Raw genomic sequence first — 11,346 nt, forward strand, 5'->3', positions numbered from 1 at the left:
CAACACAACGTTCCCATCGACCACTCTCTCATCGTCATCGTGCTATAATCGGTAGGCCTCAAAGCTAACCTCAAGATTAGGGCTTTGTGCTCCTTAATCCTCTATCTAACTCTTTCCATTACGATTGAAAGTAACGATTACCATTTCCTTCCTTTGATGATTTCTGATTTTCATGGTTCCTTACTCATTTGTCACTCTTTTATTCCTCTTCAATCACTATCGTCTTGTTCCCGAGTTCCGCTTAAGGAGAGAAATGGGAGGATACGGAGGGAAAGTGAGGGGTGTCGAAGGAAAATCGTGTTTTTGAGTTTCATTAATCGAAGGAAAGTGAGGAGGGGGAAGGATTTTGGAGTCATATTTTCCATCCAAATTTTCCTCCCAAATTGGACGGATTTGGGAAGAAAGTGAGGGGAAGGAAAATTTTAAGTTTTATTTTCTTTTTCCTCCTATCTCGGGAACACAAAAACTAAAAATTTTTCTTTCTTTTCCTTTCATTTCCTTCGAACTTGGGAAAACAAAATGAATATTTTCCTTCGCTCCCAAATTTTTCCTTCCCTTTCCTTTCCTTTAACGAAGTTACATAAAAACTCGGGGACAAGGCGTAGACTCTTCTCTTCATTCTCAGGCTACCAAAGCTGCCGGAAGACTCGACATCAAGATGAGGTCGCCATTTACAAATCTAAAGGCGCCCTGGTATGTTTACAACATTCATCGATTGAAGGAAGGGGTTTTCATCTTAATTTTGGTTCATCACTTTTTATCGATTCTTTAGTAAATACAGAGTACATCCCGAGTGTAGGCTGAGAAAATGGGATCAAACGGGCGTCGTGGTGAGCCCCAACTACCAAAACTAGATGGCTTGGCAAGACAAGGTTCATCGTATAACCTAACATTAGATGAAGTTCAACAGCAATTAGGAGATCTTGGAAAACCCTTACGTAGTATGAATTTTGACGAACTTCTGGCTCCAATACTCATCGAGAAAGAAAACGAAGGTGGGTTCCTTCGATCGTTAACTGCTCAAAAACAAACACGAAGGAAACAGGTGGCGATGGCGTTTCTATAGCATCGTCCATAATATTTTTTGCTTTGTTAGGTTTCCTCAGTTCAAGTGTCTTTGTCGCCTCCTAAAAATAACATCACTTTACATCATTCATTCATGGTTTTTTCGCTAGACATGAAGGTGGATCAAGGAATTGGAGATGGAAGGCAATCGTATCAGCCCATTCCTCGATTTTACATCTTCCGGTTTTATTTCATGCCCTATTTGTGTCTCTATTAGCAGGTTCATGGAAAACTTCCCTCAATCAGACGAGATTTTAGACAAGGTTCATGGAAAGATTCCCACAATCACTCCATCTTTCAACCCAACACCTACTCAGATTCCTCTGGTAACCACCATAGCCACCATCTATTTCTTCATGTATATTCCCTAATGTCTCTAATCTCAGTTCCCTTCCCCACGATAATCTTCCCAGAGGTTTGGTGGTGGAAGGTGGAGGTGAAATATCCAGTTTTAATGACAAGGAAGAAGCAATTCTGGGTATTACTTTGATTTTGATTTTGGTTCCCAGTTTTATTGAAAGGTTCCTGATTTTCTTCTTTTTTCCTTCTGATTTTGGTGAAATATCCAGTTTTAAGATCGGTCCAAATGGGGGGTTTATGGTTGTTTGTGGTGACAACGTTCCATTTGTTGGTTCTACGGAAGCCACTTGAATTACCTCTAAGAGCCATTTTTGTTTTTTTGACAATGAAGCTCTTCATCCAGGTAGTGCCACTAAGATCCTTAAGTTTTCAAGTTCCTAATTATCTTTCTTTACAGTTTACACTGATTTTTTTTTTTTTTTTGGTTTTGAAGGATTTACCACAGATCTTGGCTCATTATTTGAAGGTACGAGTTGTTGTAATTAATATAGGTCAATGATGGCACTATAGATCTCGATCTGCCTCTTTATGCTGCCACTTCTTTAGTTTCACTAGAAAATTTTGCATATTTTACTCCAGTATTCTTAATAAGTTTGTGTTATCTCATGATTCTTTTAATGGTTGTCTATGTATAGGTTTTGCGATGTTGAATTTATTAGTTCAGAAATCTCAAGGAAGAGATGATGAAGAAATTATCCAAGTTTAAAGCCTGAACAATCAACTTAAAGGTACATCTTCCATTCAGATCACTTTATCAAGAGATAATGTATTCTATCTTATTTTACAGCACTTGTTAGCTTTAACACCAAAAAAAAGTGAGATTGTGTTTTTGGGTATTAATTGCTTCCTTTCCTTTGTCATATTAAGCATTTTTAAATCTCACATCTATAAATTTGTGAATAATAAACATTAGCCTAAACTAAATATAGTTGTTTGATTTTCAATTCATGATCCTTCTGGTGGTAGGTCGGCTGAAAAGGATGTAGATCCATGAGAAAAGCTTCATCTTTAGTTGAGGATGAGGAGGTATCATCATTTTATTATGATATTATTAGTCGTACAAATGATATGCTTCTTTTCTTTTTATGATTTCTTAATATCTAATAAACAGTCATTACTTTCAACTTGTAATTTGCACTGTTTAACCCAATTAATTTGATTCATTTTCATCTTCATTTGATGGAAAATATTATTTCACTTGGAAATGTTGAAGTTAAATCTGAAGGATCAAGACTCAAATTACTTCACTTCGGTTTGATGTTCTCTGTTTTGGGCTATTTTATATGTTAAATTGCCAAAATAATGTGGTGATCATATCATGGAATTGTTTGATAAGAACATATGCATAAAATTCTAAATAGAATATAAAAAAGGTAATTTTGCATATCATTATATTGCTACTACCATTTGTTGAAATTTTGGCCCTGGAACAATACACATGAAATATAAGTTATAATTTTAGGTAAAAAAAAAGTGACAGATTAAGTCGTAACTCTCTTCCACATAGCAAGGAGAATATGTTGGAAAGGTGTCAAATTTTTGTTACATACTTATACTTTTATGAAGCTGATGATATTACACCAAGGTAATAAATTATAGCTTAATTTTTTTATGATTATAATGATGATTTACACGGATAAGTCTTTTTTAGAGAGCAGTTAGTGGAGTCTATATCAACAAAAGAGTGTTAAAGTGGAGTTAAGAAGCAATTTAGACCATCGACATGTTTGATCTTATTTGCTCCTATGGTCGTATTATTGCTCTTATGCATCATTTCAATTAGGTTATATACAATATTCTTCATTGGAATACTCACATTTATAAGGCATTATCTCCGGTTCACATGTATAGATACCTCAAAAACAAACCCAAACGGGGCATCTTATTATGCATCACAGGTAAGCGTTTTTTTATATAAATACAACATTGGTCTTATTTTGTATAAATTTTCGATTTTTAATATAAAATTTTCATTTTTTGTTACTTTTATTTCCAGGGTCGGAAGCTATGTTTGCTGATCTTGACACTTTTCTCAGTTGCCTATCCAGGTTTGCTGATCTTGATTTCTTTTTAAGGGTTAATGTTAGAAAAATAGCAATGTACTTTTATAAGTTTATTTAGGAAATATCTATTTTTTTCAAATAGCTTTTACATCCTTTACTTTTTAAACTTAATACTTGCTGTAATTGTTGGAAGCCAAACAATTATTACAGGGAATTTTTCGATTGTAAAACAATGTTGTTGGGTGATTGTTCAACCTTATTTCAAAATTGGAGATGAATAGTTAGAATGTGAAACTGAAGCTGGCCCACCAGAGCTTTTGTGCTGGGAACTTAAATGAAAGCATTGGATGTGCTCAACACATTGGGATTATCTACAAGATATAACATTACACTTTTAGTTGATTTTACTTGACCATTTTCATACGTATGTCATTGTATTTTTAGAAATACCAGGTATTAGATGTAAGGCATTGTAAAGTTTGTTGCTATTTTCTGTTTCTTAATAAATAACTATAAAATACCTTCCAACCCCCCGTGACTCCAACACCCGCAACGCGGGATTCTTCCCTAGTTTATATTTAATAGAAGAATAGAGAGTCAAACCGTATTTGAACTAAATCCAACGGTTATAATTAATATTATCTCTTCAACCTTGACTATATAAATAATTTATATTTGTGTGTTGCACGCCTTTTTTATAATAAAATTTAGACAAAATTTCATAATTGGTCCCTATAGTTTGCAAAATTACAAAAAAGATCACCATGCGGTTAAATGTAACTTTTCAGCTGTTAGATTTTAATAAAAAAAATACTATTTTATCCTTGTACCAAATTTGCTATATACAACAAACATCAAGGACCATTTGTGTAACTTTGTAAATTTGAAATTATATATATATATATATATATATATATATATATATATATATATATATATATATATAATTTCAACAATATGATAACCTTTTTTACTTATATTTTTTATATCTCTTTGATATTTTTTTTTTATAATTTTCGTTATTTATGGTTTTTTAATGTTTTTATTTATTTTTATTCAAGTAAATACACTTAAATTTGATAAACCATGTAAAAATCTTTTTTTCTTTAATTTTTCTTATTTGTGAATTAAAATGTTAATTTTTAATTTTTTTTTTTAATTTTATGCCATTACGATTCATGTATTTTTAATTTGGATGCTCGATAGTTAATATAGTTAGCAAATATATGTTTGCATTTATCGTTATCATTGCTTCACATTTTGTTTTCTATTTGTTTTTATAATTTTAGTTATTTAGTATTCTTCAATAATTGTATTTATTTTAATTCAAGTACCGGAAAAAAAAAAACAGAAAACAAAAACTCAAACAGCAAAATTGTAATATACTCTAATGATTAATACATTTTACATTTTTCATCTTTTTTAGGTTTTTTTTTCGTATTTTTGTAAGTTTTTTGTATTATTTCTATTTTTTCGTATTATTTTTAATTTTTTCGTTATTTCGTTTTATTTTTCATCAATTTCATAAAATTTTTTTGACATTTTCTAAAAGTTGTAAAATGTATTAATATATTAGAGTATATTACAATTTCGGTGTTTGAAAATTTTTTTTTTTTGTTTTATAATTTTGGTTATTTATGATTTTTGTAATTTGTTTATTTTGATTTGAGTAAACAAAACTGTTTTATTTACAAATATAAATAAAGAAAATACACGTAACTTTTTTATTTACTCGAATCAAAATAAAAAAAAGTTACAAAAGTTATAAAAACATAACTTTTTATTTATGAGCTTATTGTTCAAATTGTTTGTATTTTCCATTGGGGCTCAGCGAGTTTGAAGCTTCAACTCGGCGGGTCGAGAGGGCTATGACCGCAAAAGTTAATAACCAACTCGGGGAGTCAAGGTGCTTCAACTCGGCGAGTTGGCGGCTGAGAACGAAACCCTAATTTTTAGGGTGTTGTACCCTATTTAAAGGCCTTCAGTCTCTTAGTTGGCCTCCTTACCAGCCTCCTCTGTCTAGAAACCCTAATAGTGGGTATCATCTCCCTTTGTGTGTGTGCGAGCTTGTGGAGGGTCTTGAGTGTTGATCTTTTGTGCTCTTTTGAAGAATCTTTGAAGTTAGAGGTGTAAAGCTTGGAGGGAAGACCTAGATCCAGAATCTCCCCACTTTTTGCAGTCGCTTAGAGGTATCAAGTTTATACCTTGCTTTGATATCATCTAGATCTCTTTGTGTTGGGGGTTTTATCTTGATTTTGGGCTTATAGTTGGGTCGTCCAATAAGTTGAGTGTTCCAGGGGTTGTTGTGTTAGATCTGACCATTTTACGGCCTATTTTTTATTAAAGTTGCAAGCTTTCCTATGTTCTAGGTCCCATTTATGAAATAAGTCCTTTATTAAGCCTATCTTGAGCCCTAGGGTTTTTTTAGCATGCATGGATGTAAAATTGGAAACTTTACGTGATTTTCCAATGTTAGGATGTTAGATCTATATTTTGGGACTATGTCTTGGGAGTTTAAGGACTTAATGGGTTAAGCCTCACTCTAATAAGTCTAGAGTTCGGGTTTGACTCATTTTGATGGTTCCTAAGGGTAATGTTGAAAAATTTACCCTTCTAGACATCGTTTTGGAAGAGATCTGAGATTTGGAACTCCTAGATTTGATGGAAACAACTTAATGCATTAAGTCGTTGGATTCCTGGCTAAATCGGTGAGTTTATTAGTGAAATCGGCGAGTTGATAAATTTTTTCCCAATCGTCGTAGTTAATGGAGAAACACGGCGAGTTGAAGGATAACACGGCGTGTTGGGTCAACACGGGCCATTGACTTTGACCTCTGACTTTAATCTTTGACCAAGTCTGGCTTATAAGGGGTTTTGGGGCCTTTTAAGTTGTATTTAAGTAATTGTTTCTATTTAGGGGTTGAGTAGAATTAATATTCGGAGCCGGGACCTTGTCAGCTATCGTTCAATATTCAAGGTGAGTCTTCTCACTACACTCATGGGTCGAAGGAACCAAGGTCGGTCCATTAATAGTCATGGGATGATTTGTATTGGAGAATGTAATTGTTTGTTATTTGATCTATATATGGACTTATGTGTAGACCATGGGAGGAGCCAATGTCATTTGGCAAGACCATGGGAGGAGGCCATGACCTGGGGATATAAGACCATTGGGGTAGCTTATGACATTCTATTGAAGACCATGGAGGGTGTCCATGGCAAAATTATATGTATGTGTGCATGGTATTATATGATTTTATGTTTGCATGTTAGGGGAACTCACTAAGTGTTTGTCTTACAGTTTTGTTGGATGTTTCAGGTACTTCTAGTTCTAAGGGCAAGGGCCCAGCTTGATGGCGCGACGTGCATTCTCCAGTGTTTTCATATGTAGTTTTGATACCCTAATCTTTTATAAACACTATGGTCATGCAATGAAATTGTGGTTGGTATTTATGATTATAAAAGTTGAAAGCTTTCTATAAAATTTTAGGTTGTTACGCACCAACATTGTAATATACTCTAATATATTCATACATTTTACATTTTTAGAAAAAGATCAATTTTTTTTTATCAAATTGATGAAAAATAAAACGAAACAATGAAAAAAATAAAAATAGGAAGTAATTAAAAAAATAGAGTAAATTACACGAATGGTCCTTATGGTTTAGGGTAATTTACACATTTGGTCCCTAACGTATGTTTTTAACTCGGAAGGTCCCTACTGTTTGTTTTTGTTACACATTTGGTCTCTATCTTACCTAAAAATACTATTTTTTCCTTGATTTTTTAAATTTATTTAAATAAACATACCTCTAACCTCACTCCATCACGTTACCTTACCTACCTCACAATTTTTCTCTATTTAAATAATACTATATTTAGGTAAAATAAGTACCAAACGCGTAACAAAAACAAACAGTAAGGACCAAACGCGTAACAAAAACAAATAATAGCGATCTTCCGAGTTAAAAAAATTAAGTTAGGGACCAAACACGCAAATTACCACAAACCGTAGGGACCATTCGCGTAATTTACTCAAAAAAATAATATGAAAAAATTAATAAAATAATACGACAAAATTATACAAAAATACGAAAAAAAAAAAACCAAAAAAAGAAGAAAAGTGTAAAATTTATTAATATATTAGAGTATATTACAATTTGGTGTTTGAGTTTTTGTTTTGTTTCTTTTTTCTATTTTTCATTACTTGAATCAAAATAAATAAAAATAATAGAAGAATAATAACTAAAGTTATAAAAAAAATAGAAATCAAAAGTTGAAGTAGATAAATACAAACATAAAGTTACTAACGATTTTAACTAAAGAGCATCCAAGTAAGAAAAAAACATGAACCCTGACAGCATAAAATTAAAAAAAAAAAAAAAAAAAAAAACATTATCGCTTCAATTCACAAATAAGAAAAAAAATAAATAAACGATTTCGAAATGGTTTATTGAATTTAAGTTTATTTACTTGAATTAAAATAAATAAAAACATTAAAAAAAAAACCATTAACAATTAAAATTATAAAATAAAAATAGAAAACAAAATGTCAAAAAGATAAAAAAAAAAAGTTATCAAATTGTTGAAATTATATATATATATATATATATATATATATATATATATATATATATATATATATATATATATATATATATATATATATAGGCGACGATTTGTTTCATTCTGTCGATTAGTTTCCGAACGAAAGTTAATGTCATTTCGGCGGTCATTAAATTTTTTCCTTTCGATTTTTTTCATTTTGGTGATTTGTTCATTTCGGCGATTATATGCCTCTAGACGGACATCAAATAGCAATCTCTATCTATTACTCTTTATCTGGTAGCGTATGTGCGCGATGCGGCGACCCCAAATAGTTTCTTTAGTAAATAGTTTGCATGTGACGATTAGTTTCATTTTCACGGATTGTTTTGTGTTGGATAATTATTTTCAACTATTTATTTCTAGCTAGATACATAAATGTAGCGGGGTAACAATTTTCTATTTGTTGTTATCTATTATTTAAATTTGAATTAGCATAGTTAAAAATAGTTACATTTGAGAAAGTATCGTCGATACATAATCTAATTTAAATCATAACCATCAAATGTTTTAATATTTATATTATACTAGTTTATAACCCGTGGGAACCACGGTTACAAAATTAATTAAATTTTTATAGTAAAAACTCAAAATTATTAATTAATTATTTTAAATAAATTATTAATTAAGAGTTTTTTTTAGTTATATAAATTTTAATCATTGATTTAAATAAATATGTGGGCTTCTATCATTTTTATTATTTTTATTTTTATTGTAATGTTATTAATTTAATGTAATTAAAGTGGAATTTTAAATTTTGAATTTTGAAATAGAGTTGACAAGTATCATACATTAATTATGAGACATAATAAAATGACACATGACAAAAGGAGAATAAAATATGCATTAATTAGAAGGCCTAATAGGATGACATATATCAAAAGGAGAATAAAATTAATTTTTTATTAGAATAGGGATTTTGTAATTTTATATTTGAATTTAAAATAAAAATATAAGATACCGATTTTATTTAAAGAGTAATTACATTTATACTCTTCATGTCATCTCGTTTTTCCCATTTTACCTCTTTCCTACTTGTTTTTTTGCCATTTTTTTTATATAAAGTGAAGAACAAATATAGAGGTTCAAAAGTCACCTTTTAATATAGATTCAAGAATAATTATTTGGGTTATACATATATATTTTTTAGTGTTAAAGCTTTGTACTTTGAAACATTTAACCATTTATGACGACTTTTAGTTTCATTTTGCTGAATATTTTTCATATAATTTTTTTTTTATTTTTCTTTGAATAGTCTATTTTCGTAAACGTGTTGGATTCCACACAAAACATAAAAATTGGCTAATATCATTTATTATTAAAATTATATTAATAATTCATGTATATAATTATACTTGTATCGAAAAATTGTTTTACTTATTGTTTAGGATTTACTGTTTGCATTTTAATCGTTCTTTAAAATAATAGTAGCTAATGAAAATTGTTGTTATTTTTTTCATATGTTTTTTTTTTATCTAATATATTTGTACTACAATTGTTATCCTTATATATTATCCGGTTCTCTATTACAACTTTAATATGTGTTACAGATGCAAAGTAAATATTATAAATTATTATATTATTATTATTGTAATTTTGTTTTATTATAAGTCATTTTAGATAATTTTTACAGTAGATTAGTTAAACTTTAAATTGGGAAATATGATGATAATATATAAAATATGAGTTGTTTCTTAAGTAAAAATATTTGAAATTATTTATATGTTTTAAGAAAATCAAATTTGACCAAATAATAATAATAATAATAATAATAATAATAATAATAATAATAATAATAATAATAATAATAATAATAATAATAATAAATAAATAAATAAAAAACAATTAAAAAATCTTTATACAAACTATAAATACTTGATTTCTTTGACAACGTTTTTTCTTTCCCAAGAAAAAAAAAGTCTCGTCGGTATCAGGTGGTGCCCTCCTTCTTTGAGGTTGAGGGTTCAAATCCCGTCGTGGACATAGGTGCAATTAGGTGTTAGTTTAGAAATAGATTAGTATATTTGTCTTTGCTGGTTCAAAATAAATAAATAAATAAATAAAAAAGTATCTAATAAATATTTTTTTTGTAATAATTACTTTTAATATTATTTATGTCATAAATGTAAATATTTAAAGAAATTTAAAATTTAACTGTTGATTGCTTGAAACCACCACCATCGTAATTAAACAATGTTTGCATTGTAGGGTAATAATTACTTTTGATTTTATTTATGGCATAGAATATAAATTTTAAAAGAAATTTAAAATTTGACTATTGATTTGCATCAAAACGACTTTATATATACTTTAAAACTTTTAAAATAAATATACACAACTCTATACAAATAAAAACTCATACATAAATATTTATATAGTTTAAAACAAATAGAAAACTCAATACATATATACATATAGTCGAGATTATGTCTAAATCGTAATATAGTGAATCGTAAGGATAAATAAAATTATTACAAATTATATATTATAAATGACTATTGATTTGCATCAAACCGACTTTATTAATCCTTTAAAACTTTTAAAATAAATATACAAAACTCTATACAAATAAAAACTCATACATAAATATTTATATAGTTTAATACAAATAGAAAACTCAATACATATATACTTATAGTCGAGATTATGTCTAAATCGTAATATAGTGAATCGTAAGGATAAATAATGCATAAATTCTTGTTTGTGATTCTGGTTACAAAGGGGGTCCTCCACTCGCGTATCTCTGTGGAGTGTTACTGAGGACGTGTTCTAATGTTCTTGTACTTTTTGCTTGTATTCCCCCCTGAAAACATTGAAAATCACGGAAAAAGGTGTAGGGGTATGAACTCACCAATCAAGGAATGTGTCGGCTAGGATGCAAAATAACAATTCAAGGTTTGAACGCGTGCGAGGTTCCTATGTAATATGAGGAAATACATAATTGTATCTAATTAGGCTTTGAACTACTAATTAATTGAGAATATACACTCCGAGGCGCGAAAACACTTTATTTCAAGTGTTAGAAGTGACCCGGGTAGCATCTAAGGGGGTGTATGGCCTAAATATGGAGTTTTCTCTTCAAGAGTAAACTCCTAAGGGAGTTTTCGGCCCTAAGACCATATCCCCATGAGTTTACGGCCGTAAACTCATGGTGGGGTGTTCTTGGGTGCTTAATGGTCTTAAAACTCTTGTGAGGTGATGCTAGGCTTAGTTTTAAGGCATTGGAAGGGGACTTGATCATCATTTGGACCATTTAAGGAGTTTACGGCAGTAAACTAGGAGTTTATGGCAGTAAACTCTCAAGTACCCTTTT

The 11,346-nt window shown here is 29.8% G+C and overlaps 1 long non-coding RNA gene across 2 annotated transcripts; it reads left to right on the forward strand.

Annotated features, from left to right (window-relative positions):
• The first annotated feature begins 607 nt into the window (after nucleotides 1-607).
• On the forward strand, nucleotides 608-3,957 carry LOC145100387 (uncharacterized). Of its 2 annotated transcripts, XR_013705012.1 has the most exons (5): nucleotides 608-693; nucleotides 782-1,768; nucleotides 1,859-1,891; nucleotides 2,061-3,323; nucleotides 3,422-3,957. It is a non-coding gene; the product is annotated as an uncharacterized LOC145100387 (long non-coding RNA). The 2 variants fall into 2 exon arrangements; XR_013705010.1 differs by having other exon boundaries at nucleotides 614-1,768.
• The last annotated feature ends 7,389 nt before the right edge of the window (nucleotides 3,958-11,346 follow it).

This window comes from Lactuca serriola, chromosome 1, assembly GCF_051521515.1.
Source record: "Lactuca serriola cultivar US96UC23 chromosome 1, Lser_US96UC23_V15, whole genome shotgun sequence".
Classification (NCBI taxonomy): Eukaryota; Viridiplantae; Streptophyta; class Magnoliopsida; order Asterales; family Asteraceae; genus Lactuca; species Lactuca serriola.